We start from the raw sequence: 15,775 nt of genomic DNA, 5'->3' as shown, positions 1-15,775 counted from the left end.
TTTCCCGGGCTTCATTTGCATAAGCGGGGCGCCGCCATTTTTAAAACCCCGCTGGTTCGAACCCCGTGCAGCGCGGCTACACGGGGCACGAACTAGGTAGTTCGAACTAGGCTTCCTAGTTCGAACTACCGTTACTCCTCGTTACTCCCATTCCACGAGGAGTAACGGTAGTTCGAACTAGGAAGCCTAGTTCGAACCACCTAGTTCGTGCCCCGTGTAACCGCGCTGCACGAGGTTCAAACCAGCGGGGTTTTAAAAATGGCGGCGCCCCGCTTATGCAAATGAAGCCCGGGAAATTCAAATCCTGGGCTTCATTTGCAAGTGCGGTATGCCTACATTACCCTCCTAGTTCGAAGTAGGAGGGTAGTGTAGACATACCCTGAGAGAGTCCTCTGCAGCTACAGAGAGGGACAAGCATGTCTCTCTCTCTCCAAGAAACAATTCTTCACTTTCTGTAAGTAGGGTAACGTTAAGATAGTTTCGTTAGGCTTTATTGTTTTAAGGGTTGGGTATGGGATCTGATATCTGGCACTGTTTAAAAGATGTTTTGGCTTTTCTTTGTAACTAAGTTCTAGGCCCATGGAGTTTCTCCATGAGTATATTTTGTTACCTTCCCATCTAGTCATTATGCTTGCAACAGGAATATTGTTGTAATAATAAAAGTTCTTTCTTTTCTTTTTATTAACCTGGCATTGGTTAATTGTGTGCCCTGATTTTTATTTTTAGGGGTGAGATTTCCCAAATGATCTTTCCCCTGATTCCTTTATCAATATTTGGGTGGTGGCAGCGGAAGTTTTATTCCCAAGATCTAGGTTTTGAAGATTTTGGGGGAAGTTTTATACCAAAGCCTGGTAGATAAGGCTTTGGGGTAAAGTTGCTGGCCCCCACTTCTGCATTTATCATGCCAGAGTGGAGAAGGAGCCATGACAATGATTCGTCAGTAAAATTAACCTGAAACAATTGGTTACGGTAAAGCTTAGCAGGACTCAGATTTCACTAAATAAACCGAAGCCCAAAAGAAAATACTTTGGGAACAGGGTCCAGGACACAGCTCTAAGAGCAGAGCTGCCAGACCTCAACCCTGTACTGGAGTCCCCAGATGGACCTGATCCTACTGCCCATCAAGGCATGCTTATCTCTCTCATTGGGCGTGGTGAGCACAGTATCCCCGGTGTATTCATCTCTTTGCGATGAGTGTTACTAAATAGAGAGGAAGCAGGATATTACTGTGCAAGGCTCTTTCACTGGTAAAAGACCCCAGAGACCTGCAAAGTGTGAGGTCATGCCTGAGCCTGCAGAAGGGTTAGGGTGGGTGCCTATATTGGAAGGCTCACTCCTGGGCTCTAGAAACAGCTCAGAGTGGATATCAATATTGGGGGTCACACCTGAACCCTAGGAATGGGTAAGGCTGGGTGCCCCTAGGAAGTGAGTATTTTGTGTGGGTAAACCCCCCCCCAGGGATGGCCCTGGCTGCAGTTTTCTAATCTCCCAGCCCAAGCCCTGCTGGCCAAACACAGCTGTGCTGGGCCAGCTCCAGCCTTGCCACAGGGCTGTTATCTCAGTGCAGACATACCCAGGCTATGTCTACACTGTCACATTCTCACACAAAAACTCTTTTGCGGAAGAGTTCTTGTGCAAAAACTCTTCCAGAAGAGAGCGTCTATGCTGGCATGTGCTTTTGCGCAAGAGCATCCATGCCAGTGTAGATGCTCTCTCACGCAAGAAAGCTCTGATGGCCATTTAGGCATAGGGCTTTCTTGGGCAAGAAATTCATGTTACCTGTCTACACTGGCCTCTTCTGGAAGAGTTCTTGCACACCAGGGCTTATTCCTGAGCGGGAGCATCAAAGTTCTTGTGCAAGAAGCCCTGATTTTATACATTAGAACTTCATTTTACTTGAGCAAGAACACGCGGCCAGTCTAGACAGGCAGCAAGTTTTTGCACAAGAGCGGCCGCTTTGGTGCGAGATCATGCTAGTGTAGACACAGCCCCAGGTTACGTCTTCACTGTGAGTTTTTCAGGCAGAAAATATGCTAATGAGAGACTCGTTAGCATTAATCGTAACAGCATTAGCATATTTTCTGCCATTTCTTTTTGTGCAATGGGCTTTTGTGCAGAAAGAAGCAGTATGGCCACTCTGGGACAGGCATAAGGATCTTGCGTAAAACGGGGTGATGAGGAGGCCTTTTGTCACACAGCAGTCCCTGGAACTCCCTGCCCAGGGGAGTGAGATCTGGAGGCAAAAGTGTAACTGGCCCAAACAGAAACCAAAGACATTCCTGGAGCAAGGGCCCGTCAGTGCTCTTAGCCAATGGAGCAGGGACACCACCCCCTGCTGCAGAGTCCCTAAGGCTCTGCCTGCCAGATGCTGGGCCAGATGCCAAAGGCTGGATCCTTCAGTAAGTGTCCTGGCCCTTTGCCCCCTCCTCCATGCTCTTCCTCACAAAGCTGGAAGAGCATGCCACTCAACTTGGCTCCTTGGGCTCCACTGAGTGACTGGGCCATGGTGAGGAGATCGTCTCTTGTTTCTGTCCTGTGGTGTTACCCCATTTGCCTGACACACAAAAGGTCTGTGTCAAACCCAGGCAGAAAGAGCCCCTGCCTCCCTTCTCTAGTCAATTCCTTCTCTACCCCCTCAATCCCACTCCTGTCTTGCACACAGCCCCAGCTGCTCTGCTTCTTGCCTCGGTGTGTATCCTTCCCTGGCTCTGTCGCACGATGGGAGGGGATCACTCTGCCTGGGGAGAGAAGGAACAGACCCTCATACGGGCCTTTGCCACCTTCTTTAGCAGCTCATTCATGGCACGTCTGCACTGCCGGGCAAAAATCAAACTAAGATCCACAGCCTCAGCTACATCAATTGTGTAACTGAATTTGAAACAACAGAATTCAGCTGTTGGCGCTGTCTGCACAGCCGGCAGTGGAAGGAAGAAAACTCTCCCTTTGACTTCTCTTACTCCTTGTGAAATGGAGGTTACCAAAGTTGAAGGATTCCCAAATTAATTTGAAATAATGGCTTGCTTTGTAGACCGGCACGTTATTTCAAAATAACACTGCTGTGTAGTTGTACCTTTATTGTCCTCACACAGGCTACGTTTACACTGGCAGCTTCTTGTGCAAGAAATCTTTTGTGAAAGATTTCTTGTGCAAAAACTCTTCCAGAAGAGAGCGTCTACACTGGCATGTGCTTTTGCGCAAGAGCATCCTTGCCAGTGTAGACATTCTCTTGCACAAGAAAGCTCTGATGGCCATTTTAACCATAGTACTTTCTTGCACAAGAAATTCATAGTGCCTATCTACACTGGCCTCTTCTGGAAGAGCTCTTGCGCAAGAGGGCTTATTCCTGAGCAGGAACATCAGAGTTCTCGTGCAAGAAGCCCTGATTTTCTACATTAGAAAGTCAGTTTACATGAGCAAGAACATGCAGCCAATAAAGACAGGCAGCAAGTTTTTGTGCAAGAGCGGCCGCTTTGGTGCAAGATAGACTCATAGACTCATAGACTTCAAGGTCAGAAGGGACCATTATGATCATCTAGTCTGACCCCCTGCTCAGTGCAGGCCACAGAATCCCACCCACCCCCTCCTAGAATAATCCTCTCACCTATATCTTGCTCTTGCCAATGTAGAGACAGCACAGAACTGGAGCTGCTGCAGAAGGACAGAAAGCTACAAGCACCGAAGGGGGACAATCAGATGGTGAAGAGTTATTTTTTCCTTCTCTTTTGGGAATGGAATATTATTTACTTCTGCTCTTCTGGGAGGATGGAAATATCAATGTGATCTCTCTTGTGCTCTACCAAAGCTCAGAGACAGGAAGAGACTTTTCCCACCTATGAGCTTGTAAAATCTGAGATTGAAAGGCCTTGTAGGGTGCTAATGTGCCATCATATGGTTCCAAATTTGCATATCTTCTTTCAAAAGCTGCAGACAATTTAGACATGCCCTGAGAATAACAGGTACCCCTCTGTCTCCAGGGACCGATCCCCTCTGAGGCTACGTCTATACAACAGGCTTCTTTTGGAAGAAGCTTTTCTGGAAGAGATCTTCAGAAAAAGCTCATTTTGAAAGAGAGCATCCACAGAGTGAAAGCACATCCAGAAAGCCATCTGCTTTTTTGAAAGATAGCATCCACATTGATGGATTCTATCTCGCATTTCAGTTGCGATTACTATACACAGAGTGGCGGAAGCCTCTTCTTTTGAAAGAACTTCCTCTTCTGAGTCCGCACTCGCCTTTCCCTGAAAACGCTTTTTTGGAAAAAGGCTTCCTTGTAGAAAGATGTTTAGCGCCATCAGAAGACCCCCCCCCCCCCCACTTTTTTGACTTTCAGTGGCCCCTCTGCCAGAGATCTAATGTAGACATGCTATGTCGATTTGGGGCCCCAGGAAGCACTGGGGAGTAATGATACTAACACCCAACCACATTCACACACTCCCCAAATCTCTTCCCTGAGCCTCCCACACTCCACTCCACATTTTCTTACAGGTACTGTCCTATCACAACACCTCCCCCAACTTCCTGCCTTGAACCTCCCCCCTGGCCCAAGGGGTGGTGCCCAATAGAGCAGTCCCTGTAAGAAATGTGTCACTTTCACCCCTGGGAGCAGCTCTGCCATGCAAAGGAGTTGCCTGGGGCAGGACATTAGCCCTGGAGGGCAAGGGTGGGTGTGGCAGTGACATCACAAGGGCCTTTTGCAGCACCTCAGCTTATTGGCTAAAGGAGGTTGGGAGGCGGTGACCTCACAGAGCGTCCATGACAATGGCCAGGTGGGACAGGCTGCAGGGCAGAGGAAACCTCAGAGACTTTGCTGCAAGGAGTCTCAGAGCCCCCCCATGGCTTTGCTGAAGGGAGTCTCCTTCTGGAGATCTGCCCTTGAGGCCAGAGAGAGAATGAGGGTCACAAGCACGAGTGTGAGTAAGAGCCTTGTTGGAGCCTTCTCCTTTCCCTCCACTAAGTGACCTAGAAGACAGACGTCCCTGTGGAGAAAGTAAGAGCACACCCCTGCCTCAGGCAACAAGGGCCTCTGTGAGTTACCAGCAGTGGGGCTGTTACTGTTGCCATCAGGACTGGATTAAGGGGTGGGCTAGTGGGAGCAACTGCCTGGGGTGCCTGATGGCAGCTGTAAGGGTGTGCAGGGCCCCTTTTAGCTGCCATCAGGCGCTGCGCACCCAGCTCCTGGCAGGCTGCAGCAGCTCCCTGGGGCTGGGGCTGCATTAACCTCCACAGTGCTGATCAGCAGCGCCCCTTCCCCCGCAGCTGTGGGGCCCTGCATGGCCCGCCCTAGGCAACCCTGGGTTGTGTGCCAGCTGCGGTGGCTGGGCCAGGCTGGGCAGCACAAGGGTATCCTGCCACCACAAGCTCTGCACACCGAGGGGGTGGGGCTGTATATGCACTGTGCACCCAGGGTGGAGCCGTACATGCACCGTGAGCCCGGGGGCAGCGCCACATGCCCGGGGCACTAGAACGGCTTAGGCTGGCCCTGGTCAGCATCTAACTAATTGCACCATTAGGCCATGTCTTCACTCAGGTGGAGATTTCTGCTGCAATCCATCTCCCAGAGTTTGATTTAGCAACTCTAGCTAAGACTCTCTAAATCAAACCCAGAGGACACCTGCACCAGTAAACACTGCTCCTGCTCTTTGCTGCCATCCTACTTCCACTGTGAGGGAAACAGCAAACTCAACAGAAAGTAAAACCAATGCCAGATATGTGGGAAAGAAGAGACACATTAGCCTCACCACAAGGGACTACTGGGAGTTGAACCCAGGATCTTCTATTTACAAGGCAGGTGCTTTAACCAACTGAACCACAGTGCCCTCCTTGAAACTGGGCCTAAAAGTGTTCTACTTTATGGTTCCAGAGAACATGTTCCCATTCCAAAGGGCAGCCGTTCACCGTTCCCCTCCAGCCTTTGCCATGTCTTAAGGTCTACGCAGCCAAAGACATTTGATTTGCAGCTGGTACCCAAAACCGTTTTGTCAATTGTAACATTGGGCTCTGAGGAGACAGACCCAAAGCAGCCGCCTAGTCCTAAGGCCAGGCCTGCAGCCAGGGGGAGGGAAAAGAATCTCTCCTTTCAGCTGGAGTTGAATCAGCAACCTACGGACACATGCCGAGCACCAGCTACAGGCCTCTGCTCTGCCAGCAGAGCTATAGAAGGGTGCCTGGGGCAGGCTGCTTTGCCCAGGTTGGCCCTTCCCTGAGTGCCAGGGCAAGAGCACCCCTAAGGGGATGGCCTCCCAGGGAGGGCCAGGAGAACCCAGCAGCACAGGGGCTCTAATGGGTGCTTCACCTGCAGAAGGACCCTTGAGTGAAACCAGGCAGAAAAGCTGCATCTGTGGCTCCCCTTGCTGCCCCGGCAGGTGCTGCCCCTTCTCCCACTGGCCTGGGCCTGGCATCCCTCCCCCGGCCGGCACCACAGAACGCCCCTTGGCATAAGCCTGGGCAAGCCAGAAGCCTCAGGCTGGTCACCTCTGAGGGGCTGTGACGGAGCGAGGTAGCCCCACACTGAACCTGCAGGGCCCAGCCAGGGTTACCTGGCTGCAGAGGCCCCTCCCCCACAGCCCTACCGAGCATGCCTGGGCTGCAGCGGTGCTATAAAAGCCTGGGGAAGGACTCAGTTGGGGAAGACTGCTGGAGGAGAAGGACTGGTGTAGGGAGCCCCTACTCAGCTGTTGCTGGGGATTCCAGAAGAGGCTGGAAGGGACGTGGAGGCGAGTTGGTGTAACCCAGGGACTGCCTGCTGAGGGGATGCCAGCACGGAGCTCGCAGCAAGCTGGGCAAGTACAGGACAAGGAACCCCAGGGAACTGGGTAGGAAGTGGCCCAGGGCAGGAGTGGGAGCTGCCTTACCCTCCCAGAGAACCTTGGTGGGTTTTGGCCAGATTGCCCTGCTGAGGGAGTGACCTGTTACCAGGCTGCTTGCAGGGCCCTGGTCTGGGACCCAGTGGAGTAGGGTGGGCCTGGGTCCCCCTACCTGGGGTGTGCCCCTGCTACAACCTTGAACTACATTGTGGACTCAGGCTGGAGGGCCTTGGACTTATGAGGACAGGTGGGAGGGGCATGCCACAGGGGCTTGTGCCTCGGCTTCCTCTACCCTTGGTGCTGGCTCTCCTGGCTGCCCCCTGAGCGCTGCTGGCCAAAGGAGGCAGCAAGGCAGGAGAGGGAGGAGGAACAAGTCCCTTGGAGGCCGACGGCTTGGGCTCAAGCCTCCATCCCCAGCACAAAACCTTCAGCTGGGCCTGTGTGGCTCCCTCCTGCCCCTGCACACACTCACAGGGGGAAACGTGCCCCATGTTCCATCCCCACTCCAGGCCTGGGCAATGGGTTCAGCCCTTGAGCAGCCTACAGGGCCTGTGAGGGACAGACTGAGAGCAGGGCCCCACTGACACGCCCCCATCCGGCTCCGCTGGCATGGGTCAGGCAGGAACGGCAGCCAGGGAGAAAGCAACTCTTATTAAACATGGAAGAGCCCAGGCAGGAGAGAAATCCTTCCGCTGCTCTGACTGAAAAAAGTATGCAACTAAGTTTATCTATGCATATTGAGATAAAAGTAGCTTAAAGCATTAAGCCAATCATAATGCTGTCAGTAGCTTATGTGATGTCTATTCTATTTTGTGTGCAACCATGAATTTATATAAGGTTTCCACGGACATTTGATTTTGGAAGTCTTCCTTTTGAAACTTCCCGCAGCTCTTAATAAAAGTGTCGGAGCAGCTGCCGGAGGCACCTTTCTGAAAGGGTCATTTGTGATCTCAGTTCTGATAGGCTGGCTAACTCAGTTGGTTAGAGTGTGGTGCTAATAATGCAAAGGTCATGGGTTCAAGCCCCATGCTGACCATAGAAATGTTTGCTGTGGTGACTGCTCCTACCCACCCTTTAGCTGCCTGCTATGGACAGGGAAGCAGAGACAGGCAAGAGGCTGAGACCTTTGCAGGAAGCAGGGCAGAGAGCTGGTAGGAGGGAGCTCCAGCCTGCACAGCCCCAGTGGCTAAAAGGGCCTTGGCCTGGCCTCCTTTCCCTAATGGCAGGGAAAACTCTTCTCTTCCCTCCATTGTCCCCAGTGGAGTGACCTGATGCCCAAATTCCTGCTGCTGCAGTGGCTGGCCCATGGCTCCCTGCAGGGGGCAGGTTCCTCCAGCCCAAGCCACAGAGGGAGGTTCCATATATCCAGGAGGCCTGGAGCATGTGCCCAGCACACAGAGCTGCTGCCAACCACCTAGTCACCTGCATCAGTGGCCCAGTGTGGCCATGTTCTTGCGCAAGAAGCCCCAGTGTAGACAGAGCCTTCATGTGCAGAGCCGTTCGACTGCTTATTGTCAAGGGGGTTTCTTGTGCATGAAAGAGCAGTGTGATAATCCACACTTGCCTCATTTGCATATTGCTTGCTCAAGAACCTGTCAGTTTAAACATGGCCCCTCTGCTTTCTGTCTAAGCTTAAAAAATTGTGTGAAGCAGGGAAATTCTAGCACCTTCCTAGGCAAGTGAGTCTGAATCCTGCACCACTTGGCCCAGGTATCCAGGCACAGAGCTCTGTTACCCCACAGCACAAAATTTCGGAAAAACCTTCTCTTTTGAGCCATCCCTTCTTCCTCCTGAAATGAGGTTTAAACAATGGTTAAAGAACATATCCGCTTTTTTGGACGTGTTCCTTGGATGCATAGCTTTGATGCAGTCTAGACATTGCTAAGTGTAAACTTTTTCTGGCTTCATTTGAAAAGGGATTAAAAAAGGAATCTTTTTTGGGTTGGGGACCAGAGCAGGCTCCCCAATATTGGGGGTTCCCTGAGCTTCAGGGGCCAGATCCAGGTAAACCAGGGCCATGTCCAGCCCTCCAGACCAAAGGTTCCCTGCTCCTGTTTTACAGTGTGAGCCAGTCAGCTTTAAGCAGGCACAGAAACCGAACAGGCATTCTAAAGCCAGGCTTGGGCAAAATACTGCCTATGGGCTGGATCTGGCCCTCCAAGTCACCAAATCTGGCTGGCAGAGACAGCGGGGAGTTTGAGGCAGGCTCCCTAGCTTCCCCCACAGCCTCGTGGGACATCCCCAAAAGCAGCTGCAGGGCTCCATTCCTGTTTTGACACTGGAGAGGAGGGGGGAAGTTTTAGGAGTCGCCTCACCCTGAACACATTCCCATTGGACAGATTCTGGCAGAAACCAGCCAATGAGAGCAGCTTGTTGAAGTAACAGACAACCAAGAAGAATCACGCCCTCTCTCCAAAGTTCTGTTCTGCAATGTGATTTGTCTTTTTCATATTTGTTCATTTTTTTTAATTGTATCCTTTGGTATATATGGTTGTGACTACTTTCTTCCACTATTTGATCTGAGGAAGTGGGTCTGGCCCACGAAAGCTCATCATCTAATAAACCATCTTGTTAGTCTTTAAAGTGCTACATTGTCCTGCATTTTGCTTCAACTACCCCAGACTAACACGGCTACATTTCTATCACTATTCCAAAGTTCAGGTTTTCAGGAAGCACATGGCCAGGCAAGCTCCTGGGAAACATTTTAATCTCTGCAGGGAGGCAGGCTAGTTTGGCAGCTAGCAAGTAAGTCTCTTGGCCACAGCCTGCATCTGGTACCCCTGCCCTTTCCTGCCCAATTCTCTGCCCCCCCCAAGTCAATATACCCAAACCGTCTGTCCCCTCTTACATCCACACCTCCTTCCAGATCTGGCACCTCAATTTCCTGCCTCAATCACAATTGCCTCCTATCCTAGGTCACATCCCAAACTCCTTGTCACATTACTGGATTTTAAGGGGAGCAGCCAGATCACTGCTGTACTTATGGGGGGGGGGGTGTTTGCCCCAAAAATCTGTCCAAAGGGGACCATATGAAGTGTCATATGAAAGCTTCTGTTCTACTGATTCTGTATATGCTCTTCATGTAATTGTATTATATCTGTATGTGGAGTTATAAACATGTACTCTGTAGGGATGCTCGAAAATTGTCTGTGGCTGAGCATTGGGCAAGGAATGCTCAGCCAATGGCTATGCTAATTAGCAAGGGTCCTGGGACAATAGATCTCTCAGTGCCAGAGACACACTTGAAAGAATGCCTAGCCACTGACCATGTGACCCACTCCAGCTTGGAAGAGACCAGGGGATGGATATAAAATGCCATGTGGCAGAGTCCATCTTAATCTTCAGTTTTGCTCCGAATCCCAGATGTAGCCTTGCAGGGAACAATGAGCCAGAAAGAACCATGGACTCATCCTGACATAGGATGCTGTGACAGTGCATTGGGGTTTTCCATCTCCTGCACCCCTGTAGTGGCATGAACAGACTCCACCGCCAATAGGATTGAGGGAGTTTATTGCTTCTCCAAGATACAGTGCAGCACAGATATAATCTGGTTATAGGAACTGGGGCCAGGAGGCCACAGGCCCCCCCTTGAGATGGGGGGTGGCTGGGTCCTACAATCCCAGCCCCTCCCTAGCCCCTTCTCCCATGCTTCCCCGACCAAAACTGCCCTTCCTCCCAATTCTGCCCCCCAGCCAGGTGTTGGGTTTCCACCTTCCTCCCTTTCTCTCCCCCCCTGGGAGGCTGAGCCTAGGTGTCTGGGTTAATACACATTTGGGAGAGTCAGTGAGAATCTCACCTCACAGCTCAGGGGGACCCCAGGTTACAGAGCAGACAGCCTCCTCACTACGCCACAGATGTACACCAGAGACTTTTAAGATAGCAGTTATAACACCTCTGCTAAAAGCCTGTATCAAAAATTGGGTGACTCAATGCATGTAATGTATTATCCTTTAACAACCTTACTCTCAGGCTTTGTCTACATTGCATGATTTTGTGCAAAAGCACCCACTTTTGCACAAAAACATGCTGCCCTGTATACACTGGCAGGGAGTTCTTGCACAAGAACACTGATGTTCTAATGTGTGAAATCAGTGCTTCTTGCGCAAGAACTATGATGCTCCCACTCAGGAAAAAGCCCTCTTGTGCAACTGTTCTTGCACAAGAGGCCAGTGTAGACAGGCAACATGGCTTTTTTGCGCAAGAAAGCCTGATGGCTAAAATGGTCATCAGAGCTTTCTTGCACAACACAGCTCCTACACTGGCACAGATGCTTTTGTACAAAAGCACACCAGTGTAGATGCTTTCTTGCGCAAATACTTTAATGCAAAAACTCTTTTGTTAAAAGTATTTGCGCAAAATCTTGCCAATGTAGACTTAGCCTCATGGTTTTCTTTCTTTTAATAAACCTTTAGATTTAAATGCTAAAGGATTGGCTAAGCGTGATCCTGTGGGTAAAATTCAGAGTGTAAATTGACCTGGGAACTGTGGCTAGTTTCTTGGGACCAAAAGAACCCCTTGGGGTAGGTGAGATTGGGGTCTATAAACCCTCACCTGTTAGGCCTGGGGCTGATTGGAGCATAGGAAGAGCTGGGGTGTCGGAGGGGTTTTTGCTCGTGAGGCTTCTGGCTGGCCAGATTGGCAGCTGAAGCGCTTAGTGTGACTGGTTTGTGGCCTATTTGGGAAAGGCCTCCAGTCAGGGGTTGTAAGGAGCCCCAAGTTTGAGCAATTTGACATGAGTGGATGCCCTCAGTTGTGCCCAGACCCATCCTGGTCTGTCATACCCCTACACTCCAGTCCCCTGCCCTAGGTCACAAACACCTGCCTCATCCCAATTCCCACCCAGACTCCACTCGGACTGCACCCCAGTCCCTTACCCAAAGCTCCCTTATGCACCCAACCTCCGTGCTGTGAGTCCAGAGCATTGGGCTCAACACAGTCGCTAAACACAGATACAGATGGCCTGGGTCCCTAGGAAGGAAAGCTACTGAGCTAAATTCCTGCCTCACTTATAAAAGTGAAACAAGTGCTAATGGAAAACAGTGGAGGAGATTTTCCCATCAAACCAATGAAGCCCAAAAGTGTTAATCTATTTTCTACATGAAAAGTTGGTGCCCAGAATAGAAAATGCTCCATTTCATGCCCCCAGTGCTAATACAGAATATCGATTCTTTCTCCTTTCAGGACATGAAAAGCACTTCAATCAGGTGCGTGTCCCATTTTCGCTGCCCTCGTATTCCTGGTGGGGGCCCTGCGGCGATGCTGGTGCAGAGCAGCTGATGATGCTGGGACGTTTGCTTCCTAGGAGCGAAAACATGAAGCTCCAGGGACCCGAACCCATTTCTACCGACCTGCAGAATGGGTATAAAATTTGTCTTGATATGAGGGAAGCTCTGAACAGATTCGCAGGTGAGTGGAGCCCCTGGGACATCAAGCTGTTTCAATTCCACGAGCTGGGGGCTTCAGTCCTGCTCTGCCAGTGGCCTGTCACTGGGCTGCTCCGCTTGCTTGGGCAGGTCCAGTAAGAACCCGGCACCTGGGCCTGCACATGGCAGAGCTGTTCACTAGCCCAGTCCGAGCTCCTGTCATACCCCGCTTCTGGGACCTTCAGAAATGCTGAATCCCATTTACCTTCTGCCCCAGAGCACTGGCCCAGAAAGCCGGCTGTGCCCTAGTGCTGCTGGCTGCATCATTTCTCAGTGGAGTCCTTTCAGGCCGCTCCAGCGCCCCAGACGGCCAAGCTGTGAGTCTGGGGTGGGCTCAGGTATCGCAGATAAGCCGTGGGGCGTCTGAAATCCCTGGCTGGCCTCTCCCTCTGACCCTCCTCCGTGCAGTGTGCTGGGTACCTGGCCAGACACCCGCTTGGGAGAGCGAATGTCCCACGGGCTGGAGGGTGTCTGGGCCGTGCTGCTGTCGGCCTCCTTGGCGAGCCACAGAGCCGGCATGATGGACACCAGCGGGTGAGGTTTGTCCTTCAGCATTAAACACGGCTGGGTAGATGGTGGGGCTGAACATCTCTCCGCACCCCGGACCCCCAGCGCAGGGTGGCCGGGGGTGGCCAGGGCTTAACGTGTCAGGGGAGAGGAGCCTGGCACCAGCACGTTTGTTATTTTCCAAACTGATGCAGCAAGAACACTGGAGCAGGGCTCAGCCCTGGCAAACCGTTGCAAAAATGAGATGCTGGGGGGGTGGGTCGGTCCCCTCCCCCCAGGCAGGCCCAGACCAGCTCTGCTGCTGCCTGTCACTCATTCACTAAAAGGGTCCGGGCATTTCCTGACCCCACATAGCACCTCAGTGGTTTGTGCCCAGCCCCAGGCAGAACGGATCCTTGGGCAGCCCAGCTCTGTGGGCCAGGCCCCCAGGCAGGGCAGGCATGTCCCTGGCAATACAGGCTGGGCCTGGCGCCTCCCCTACCCAGCTGTCAGGAGGTCTCAAGCAGACCCTGCTCCTAAACCAGCAGGAAACGAGCCGATCGGCCAGGGCATCCGGACCAGCCCCACCGGCACAGACAGCAGCCAGGAGTGCTCATCCGGGCCTGGCTTTCCCACCTGCCCTGCGCACTCAGCCACAGGCGTTTTCCCACAGGCTGTGTCTGTTCTAAATAGGCAACACTGCCTGTAATGGGGGGAGGGGGTTTCTGAGGAAATTCAGGGGCGGTTACACCCTCCAGGGGGGTGAGTTTAGGAACCCACCATCCCTTCACCCATCACAGCACCCATGGTGCTGCTCCTCTTGTGCCCCATGGCCCCCTTCTGTTCTTGTCACCTGCCCCTCCCCTTTCATCCCCAGCATCAGCCTGTCCCTCTCCCCCATCTATCGCCCACTCTGCCCCTTATAACCTACCCCATCCCTCCCCTTGGTTCCCTTTGCCCCACTGGAGTTCCCCCATTGCCTCTCACCCATTAGCCCCCCAGTGTCTGACCCTCCCCTGGCTTCCCTGTACCTGTGCGGTCTGTCCCCGTCTTCTCCCCTGTGCCTGCCCCTTCCCTTGCCCCCTGCAGCCTCCTCCCTTCTCCCGCCTCTGTCCTCATGGAGCCAACTCCTCTTGCCCCCCATTGTACTTGTGCCTTCCCTTTCCCTCTGCCCCCTGCTCTCCCAGCATCAGCCTGTCCCCTCCCCATCCCACTGTCTCCTTCCCACCCTGCCCCCACCTTTCCTGCCCTTCCCCTCCTCATTGTCTCCTCACAGGCAGAGGGGCCCTGACTCCCCTCAGACAACACCCCCCCCCCAGAAATTAACGGGGAGGCAGGTTAATTTCCCTCTGAGCCCAGGGACCAGCCCCTGCCCCAGCACTGACTCTGTGACTCTCTCCCCAGTGGACGTGACGCTGGATCCAGACACAGCAAATCACTACCTTGTCCTGTCTGAGGATCGGAAATGTGTGAGACACAAACAGGCGCCAGGCTCTGCCCAACACCACCGAGAGATTTGTTACTTACCCTGAAGTGCTGGGCAGACAAGACTGAGTGGGAGCTGGGGGTCTGCAGGGACTCTGTGAGCAGGAAGGGGGAAAGCGAAAATTGACCTGGGAATGGATACTGGGTCGTGTTGCTGAGGGATGGGGAATATGAGGCCGGCACCTCCCATTTAACCCCCCTCCCCGTCAGTGCCAGGCCCAGCCGGGTGGGGGTTTTCCTGGACTATGAGGCAGGTGAGGTCTCGTTTTACAATGTGACTGACAGGTCCCATCTCTTCACCTTCACCAACACCTTCTCCGGGACGCTCCACCCGTATTTCCACACTGGTTACAGTGATAATGGTGCAAACGCAGCTCCCCTGACCATCTGGCCGATTCTGGCCCAGGCCCGAGGGAATGGCATTGCGGCCAACTGAGAGTCACCTCCTGCTGCCCTGGGTGGAAGTATGCACCATGCGGAGTCAATGGGAGACATTCTCCCATCAGCTCCCTTTGCTCTTCCCATCTGGATAGAGCACTGGGGTGACTGCAGAGCAGCCTGCACTCTATTTGGGTGGGGTCTTCACCGCACTCCCTAAATCCACTGCCGGGGGTTAATCTCAGAGTGTGACCCTAGGCTATTGTGTAGATGGAACCAGTGACCTGCCGCCCCAGCACAGACCAGCCCCTCCCAGCACCGACTCCAAGCCTGTTCCCATGGAGATGGGACCAGAGACATCACTTCCCCCCCTCCACCACCACTTCCCTCTCTCAGTTTCCAGCCCCAGGCCAGTGACCTGGAGGAGGAGAGAGGGGCAGAGAAGGGGATGGGAGAATCAGCAGCAGTGGTAGTGAAGGAGAAGGCAGCTGGCTGTGTGGGTGCGGGGGCTGTGGGGTCAGGGGCAGAGGGGTGCAGACTGTGGGGCAGGGGTGGTGGGCGCAGGGACAAAAGCTGTGCGGACACAATGTCGGGGTAACTGCTGTGGCCAGCAATGGGGAGAAGGTGAACTCTCCCCCAAGGAGGAAGAGCCCCAGCAGAAATGACAGAGCGGAGCAGTGTCACCATAATCTTCCTAAATTGACAAAATGGGTCTCCATCTGGAAAAGGTTGGGAACTGCTGCTGTAGGGGCTACTCTGTGCTGTGAACTCACCTGTGTCGAGGGAGCTGGTCCCAACACGATGGAGGGAGAGGAGGGATGAGCTGGTGAAGGGCTGGGTGAGGGATGGGCCCAGGCTGGGTCACTGGAGCTCCCACTCATTGGACAGAGCCTGGCAGATTTTCTCCCCCTCTTTTACGAGCTGTTTTGTTCTGCCCTGTCCAAGTTTTCTGCCTGTTTCCCTTCCCCACCCCCGGCTCAGGGCAACAAATGGTGACCAGCTGGGACCCTTCTGTCAGAATTTTCTACTATTGTGGGATCCCCGTGTAACATAGACAGAAATACCAACAGTCCCGGTTACAAGATATCGTTGTCACAAGGTAACAAGATGGCTATTTAGTACACAAAGAAAATAATTAGACAGAGACCTACACCTACAAGATCTTCAACAAGCATTCTGTAAACTGCGATACCCACATGA

At 52.8% G+C, this 15,775-nt stretch overlaps 1 long non-coding RNA gene across 1 annotated transcript; it reads left to right on the top strand.

Moving 5' to 3' along the window:
- The first annotated feature begins 6,634 nt into the window (after positions 1–6,634).
- Positions 6,635–15,522, top strand: LOC142821573 (uncharacterized). The gene is made up of 3 exons (XR_012898296.1): positions 6,635–6,779; positions 11,985–12,209; positions 14,117–15,522. It is a non-coding gene; the product is annotated as an uncharacterized LOC142821573 (long non-coding RNA).
- The last annotated feature ends 253 nt before the right edge of the window (positions 15,523–15,775 follow it).

Source organism: Pelodiscus sinensis, chromosome 31, assembly GCF_049634645.1.
Source record: "Pelodiscus sinensis isolate JC-2024 chromosome 31, ASM4963464v1, whole genome shotgun sequence".
Taxonomy (NCBI): Eukaryota; Metazoa; Chordata; order Testudines; family Trionychidae; genus Pelodiscus; species Pelodiscus sinensis.
This window is presented reverse-complemented; position numbering and strand designations above follow the sequence as displayed.